Here is a 7,373-nt window from a genome sequence, read left to right on the forward strand (position 1 = left end):
CCCTCCAAAGGGTACAAGATCGTAGCTGGGATACAAGCTACTCGTCGAAGTCACTGGTGTAACCAACTTCAAAACATAAATAAGCAAACGTGAGTACGAAGGTACTCAGCAAGTCTTACATCAGAACTATCTACATATGCAACATTATCAACAAAGGGGGTGGTGGAGTTTTAACAGCAGCAAGCCAGCTTTGACTCTGTGGCTAACCTATACTACAAGTATCAGAAACTTCTTTGAGGTGAGAAGATGCACACGAGTCCACATATTCACCATAACAATACACCACTACGAATCCGTTCCCGTCTTCCTACGAGAAGGCCATCCATAGCACTCATGCTTATCTTGCGGATTTTAGAGTATCCACTTCAAGTTGTCTATGCACTACATAAGTCCTCCAAGTTTCCATATCCGAGGAAAACGGCTATTCGAATAGATAATTTTAACCCTGCAGGGGTGTACTTCTTCACACACGCTCTCGCCACTTATCGCCCTATACATGTCATGTACCTCGGCAACCTTCAAGTGGAAGCCGGCCGAGGGTGTCGGCCACGACAGGACTAACCACACAAGTCTCTCGTCCAGGTTTATCGCCTATTCGAGTTCCATCTGCAAGGAGTTTCGGCCGAAGTCTCCAGTACGGCCCCAAACGATGTGTGCAGGGTTCCCAAGCCCACCATCCGGGTGCCACTTGGTCCATTGTGCCATGGTGCCTAGTCTATCCCAAGCCCATCCCGTCGGACACCACCTGGTAGACCGTGCCACGGTGCCTAGTCTGTCCCAAGCCCGTCCTGTCAGACACCACCTGGTAGACAAGTAGCACTACCTACAAACGCCAAAAACTAGTTGCAACTCCTGGACAGATATCAAGTGGATTAATAAGCCGAGAGGGGCCGGATAACCGGAACCCAATGTGTGGTAGTAACTGGACTTGGATAACCTACACATAACTCAGTGCTTAGGGACGGTTCCAATGAGACAACCCACCATGTACTCCTACATGGACTCTCATCGCTACCTTTACCAAAACGTGTTCACACACTTAGCCTTTATCGGTAGGACATGTTCACCACTCCGATTCATTCTCGATGAATCCGACCTGACACAACTCTAAGCATAGCTGGCATAAAGAAAACAAGAATGGATGTGCAGGCACATCAAGGCTCAAACAACTCCTACTCATGCTAGTGGGTTTCAACTATTTACTGTGGCAACGATAGGTCATGCAGGGGAAATGGGTTCAACTATCGCAGCAGAAAGTAGCAGTTGAATCGTTGTTGTCCTAATGCAGTATAAGGAGCAGGAGCGAGAGAGTGGGATTTATCGAAATGCTCAAGGGGGGTTCCTTGCTTGATAGAACGACGAAGGGGCACTGCTCCTCTGACAGGTACTCAGGAACACCTTCCGGAGTGGAACCTATCGAGAAGAAATGGTGCCGGCAATCAATACACAAACAATGCAACAATATGATGCATGAACATAACATGTGCAAATGGTAGTATTTGGGTAATGCAAGATGCTACAAAATTGGTTGAAACCCATATGAATCAAAGATTCAAATGCAAATTCAAAATGAAGCATTTAAAATGCCCATATTATGTTTTCACTTATACATCATGTATAAGTTGGTTTTTCATGCATGTAACTGGAATAAATGGATTCCTTGCATTTTTCTGATCAACTTTCATATATAAATTATTTCTTTCCAAGCTACGGTTGAATTTCTATGAATTTTAGAAGTTTATATCATTTTCTAGATTTTCCTAATTATTCTAATTTAAACTAAATCCAGAAATGACTTATTGCGTCAGCATGATGTCGGTGTGATGTCAGCAAGTCAACAAGCGTGGTCCAGGTCAAACCTGACCAGTGGGACCCACTGGTCAGTGACTAACTAAACTAACCTAGTTTAATTAGCACTAACCTAGGTTAAGCTAATTAGTTTTAAACCTAAAATAGACTAATTAACCGGGCGGGGCCCGCATGTCATAGACCCAGGGCAGGTTAAATCCCCTAGTCAACCGGGCAAACCTGCAGGCGGCTCGACGCCGGCGAGGCCAGATGCGGCGGTGTGCTGCGGGTTTTGCCTACCGGGTGCCATTTGGTGCACGGAGCGCAGCTACGGGATGCAGACGCTCGTCCGCATCCAACTGTGGTGGTAGCGTGGCCGGGGAGTGGCCGGAGTGGTGCCGGCGACGACGAGTGCGGCGGCCGGAGTTGGGCATGCTCGGGTTGGATCTAGGGGTACATGGGGAGGAGCTGATGGTGGCTACATGCTCCTGGGGAGGTGAGGAGAACGACGACGCATGCGGGAGCGGCTGGTTCGGGCTCTGGCCACGGTGGCGCCATGGCCGGCGGCACGGAGCTCTCGGCTCCGGTGGCAGAGGCGGCTAGAGGAGAGGAACGATCTCGGGGAGGAGGGGAAAAGGCAGCGGAGCTCCCAGAGAGGCTAACGGAGGACTCGGCAGGCGCGGGGACGGCCGATGGGCAGCAAATCGACGGCAAGGATCTCCGGGCACCGAGGTTGAAGAAGATTTCGGGGGCGGCGTTGCAGGGCCTCCGGCGAAGCCTGGCTTGGCGTGGAGGTTGAGGGAGACACGGCGGAGCTTCTAGACCTGGCGGCAGGGTGAGGGAGAGCTGGTGGCCACGGAGGTGCTCGTCGGCGTTCTCGGGCGGTCGCGGCGATCGCGGGAGAGAGTGACATAGGAGGAGACGGGGACGAGGGAGAGTTAGAGGGGGTCGGGGAGGCTGCGTGGCGTCATCCCAAGAGGCCAGGGCGAAGCGGCAAGCAGGAGGTGGCCGGGCGTGCGTCGACGTGCGTCGGCCACGCGCTCGGCGTCCTCCTGGCACGGTGAAGACAACGACTGGCAAGGCCAGCTGGCTGGGCCGGCCAGCTGGGCCGCACAGTGCCAGGCCTCAGGTAAGTGGCCCAGGTAAGTTTTCCCCTTCTTTTTTCCTTTTCTATTTCTAACATTTGTTTTTTACTTAAAATAAATACTAGCACAATTCTAAAAATGTTGGGATTCCTTGTGGCCGCTAGTTATAATATACAAGAGGCCCTCACCAATTTCCAACATTTTTGGAGCTTTTAAAATAGTTATATTATTTTAAATAGCTCCAATTCAAATACATATGGGTTCATTTAAAAATCCAAAATGTTTAGCAACATGGGCATCACCTCTGGTTGTTGTTTGCAACATTTTCCAAAGACCATGAACATTTTGGAAGAGCATTTTGGGTTTATTGAAATTCCATTTTTAATTTGAACCTATTTGAATTTGCTTTGGTGCTAGGGTTTGAAACATTCCCCATTTCAAATTCATTTGAAACTTAAACATGATGCACAAAGCAATCCTAGATCATACCAGAACTAGGGATGTGACAACTCGCCCCCACTCGAAAGGATCTCGTCCCGAGATTCAGGAGTCGGCGGAAAGAAAGCGGGGTACTCAAGTCGAAGACGATCTTCTCGCTCCCAAGTAGCTTCTCTCTCGGAATGATGAGACCACTGAACCTTGAGAAACTTGATGTTATGACGTCGACTGACACGCTCTGCTTGATCCAGAATGCGAACGGGGTACTCTCGATAAGTGAGGTTATCTTGGAGATCAAGCGTTTCGTGGTGCACTCCGCGGATGGGATCCGAGAAGCAACGCCTGAGTTGAGAGATGTGGAAGACATCATGAACTCGAGAAAGATGTGGGGGTAGTTCCAACTGGTAGGCAACCTCTCCTCGTTTAGCGAGAATGTGAAAAGGACCAATGTAACGAGGAGCCAACTTGCCCTTGATACCGAAACGATGGGTACCCTTCAAAGGAGTAACCCGAAGGTAAGCCTTGTCGCCAACTTCATAAGCCACTTCCTTATGACGACAGTCATACTGGCTCTTTTGACGAGATTGGGCTGTTTTCAAATTCTCACGAATGATGCGAACTTGCTCTTCTGCCTCCTGGATCATATCCGGTCCAAAGAATTGTCTTTCACCGGTTTCTGACCAGTTCAAAGGTGTTCGACATCTTCGTCCATACGGAATCTCGAAGGGTGCTTTCCTAAGACTGGATTGATAGCTATTGTTATAAGCAAACTCGGCGAAAGGAAGACACCTCTCCCAATCCATACCGAATGAGATAACACAAGCTCTAAGCATGTCTTCGATAATTTGGTTGACCCTTTCCACCTGGCCGCTTGACTGAGGGTGGAAAGCGGTACTGAAAGAAAGATGGGTTCCCATGGCATTCTGGAAACTTTCCCAGAAATGAGAGGTGAAAAGACTGCCACGGTGTGAATTGATATCTAGTGAAACACCATGGAGTGACACTATTTGGGAGATATATAAGTCAGCGAGCTGACTAGCAGTGATACTCTCTCGAACAGGTAGGAAGTGAGCCACTTTGGAAAGACAATGAATGACTACGAAGATAGCATTATTTCGTTTCTTGGTCCTGGGAAAGCCGGTGATGAAGTCCATACCAACTTTGTCCCATTTCCACTCGGGAATAGCTAGAGGTTGAAGGGTGCCAGCAGGTCTTTGATGCTCTGCCTTAATGCGACGACAAACGTCACAGTTGGCAATATACTGAGCGATTTCTCTCTTCATCCTAGTCCACCAGAACCTCTGGCGTAGGTCCTGATACATCTTTGTACTACCGGGATGAATCATGAGAGGGGATTCATGGGCCTCCTTAAGGATCAGTTGATGCATCTATTGACATTTGGGAACCACCAAACGGTTTCCAAAGTAAACAACACCTCGTTCATCCATAGAGAAACAGTCGGCAACTCCCTTGGAAATTTTTTTCTTGATCCGGGAGATTCCCGTATCATGCTTCTGAGCCTCTATGATCTGATCCGTAAGGGTAGGTTTTTCCACCAAGGTAGAAAGGGAACCATGAGAAGCTATGTGAAGGTTAAGCTCACAGAATTCCTCATGGAGGGGTGGTTGACATTGTTGCAACATGAGGTTGTTGCAATAGGATTTACGACTTAAAGCATCAGCCATGACATTGGCTTTACCTGGGGTGTAGGTGATTCCTAAGTCGTAATCCGAGATCAACTCCAACCAACGTCTCTGTTTGAGATTCAGATCCGGTTGGGTGAAGATATACTTGAGACTCTGATGGTCAGTGTAGATTTCGCATCGGTTACCAAGAAGGTAATGTCGCCCAAGTCTTAAGTGCATAGACTACGGATGCAAGCTCTAGATCATGTGTAGGATAATTTTCCTCATGTGGATGCAACTATCGAGATGCATAGGCAATCACATGACGATCCTGCATAAGGATGCAATCTAGTCCTTGACGCGAAGCGTCGCAATAGATAACAAAGTCTTTAGTGAAATCCGGTGGCATGAGTATGGGCGCAGAAGTCGGGCCTCTTTTCAGTTCCTGGAAATTGTGCTCACACTGTGGGGTCCACTCAAACCTTTTATCTTTCTTGAGAAGTTCTGTGAGGGGTTTGGCCACTTTGGAGAAGTTTTCAACGAAGCGGCGACAATAACTGGCTAGACCAAGGAAACTCCTAACTTGTTTGACCATTTCGGGTGGAGTCCAATCGAGAACGGCTTTAACTCTCTCGGGATTGACAGCAATTCCCTTACCAGAGATCACGTGGCCCAGATAGGTCACTTCTGGCAACCAAAATTCAAACTTGGAGAACTTGGCATAAAGGCAGTGCTCTCTGAGTTTTTCTAACACAAGTCTAAGATGTTCGACATGCTCTTCCTCATTCTTAGAGTAAATAAGAATATCATCAAGGTAAACCACGACGAACTTATCTAAGTACTCCATAAAGATCGAGTTCGTCAAGCAGGAGAATGTAGCTGGAGCATTGGTTAGGCCGAAAGACATCACAGTGTACTCGTATTGACCATAACGAGTGAAAAAGGCCGTTTTGGGGATGTCCCCGTTTCTGATTTTGATTTGGTGGTAGCCTAACCTAAAATCCATCTTAGAAAAGACTGAGGATCCCGCGAGCTGATCATATAGGTCGTTGATCCTTGGGAGCGGATACTTGTTCTTTATCGTGACCAAATTAACGGGACGATAATCTACAACCATCTAATCCGTACCATCCTTCTTCTTGATGAAGAGGACAAGACAAGCCCAAGGAGAAGAACCGGGATGGATGAAACCCTTTTGCAAGGACTCATCAAGCTGTTTCTTAAGCTCGGCTAACTCCAAAGGTGCCATCTTGTATGGTCTCCTAGAGATTGGAACAGTTCCTGGAATAAGTTCTATGACAAACTCTACATCTCTGTCAGGTGGGACACCTAGCAGTTCTTCTAGAAAGACATCCGGGAAGTTACGGACTACCAGAATATCTTCAAGGTCTGGAAGAGGTCTGGCATTAAGAGAATAGAGTTGACGCCTTGCAACTCTAGTGGAGACAGTGACTATTTTGCCAGATGGATGTGTAAGTTGAGCAGATCTAGTGTAATAATCGATCTTGGCATGATGAGTTGTCATCCAGTCCATGCCCAAGATGATATTAATATCTGGAAGACTTGAGAGATATCAAAGAAGCAAGAAATACCAGTCTGTCAACAAGGATTTCATTACCATGGCTTACCTTGGAGGTTTGCCATTTGGAACCAGGAGTCTGGATTATTAGTGGAGTTGGCATATCACAAAATGACATGTCGTGCAATCGAGCATAACCTTCAGATATGAAGGAGTGGGATGCTCCAGTATCGAACAGAACTGAAGCTGGGTGACAATTGACAAGAAGCGTTCCCAATACGACGTCGGGATCATCTTGAGCTTCTGTAGTTGAGACATGGTGCACACATGCTCGTTCAGTGGTGGCTAGCTTGGTACTGATCATCTTGCCTGATGGCTTTTCACGGCCAACAGACCTCTCATACTGGGGTGCAGTATAACTGGACTGGGGGCAGTCAAGTGCATAGTGTCCTGGTTCTCCGCAGGTGAAGCAAGTTCAACAGGTAGGACGTGCTCCTACATTGGCAACTGGTCCACTAATAGGCCTGGGTGGAGCACATTGCTGAGCTGGGTGAGGCGCCACATCGGATGGCCTCGGTGCATATCCAGGTGGAAGAGCTGAGTTCGGAATCCAAATCCGTCGCTTCTGAGAGCCAGAGCGGGAGGAAGAACCTAGGTCACGGTTGTGCTTACGAGACTTCTCGTAAGTGAGCTGAGTTGTCTCTGCATTAATGGCCTTGTTCACAAGAGCCTGGAAAGTATCACAATGATGCAGGTGGAGATCACGACGCAACTTAGGGTTGCGACCCTTCCGGAACCTAGCCTGCTTCTTGGCGTCCGTGGACACTTCTTCTGTAGCATAGAGGGCGAGGTTTCCACACTCTCTACTGTAAGCATCAACAGGCAGCTTACCCTGGGTAAAACTACAGAACTCTTCCC

Source organism: Triticum urartu, chromosome 3 (assembly GCF_003073215.2).
Source record: "Triticum urartu cultivar G1812 chromosome 3, Tu2.1, whole genome shotgun sequence".
In the NCBI taxonomy this organism is placed as follows: Eukaryota; Viridiplantae; Streptophyta; class Magnoliopsida; order Poales; family Poaceae; genus Triticum; species Triticum urartu.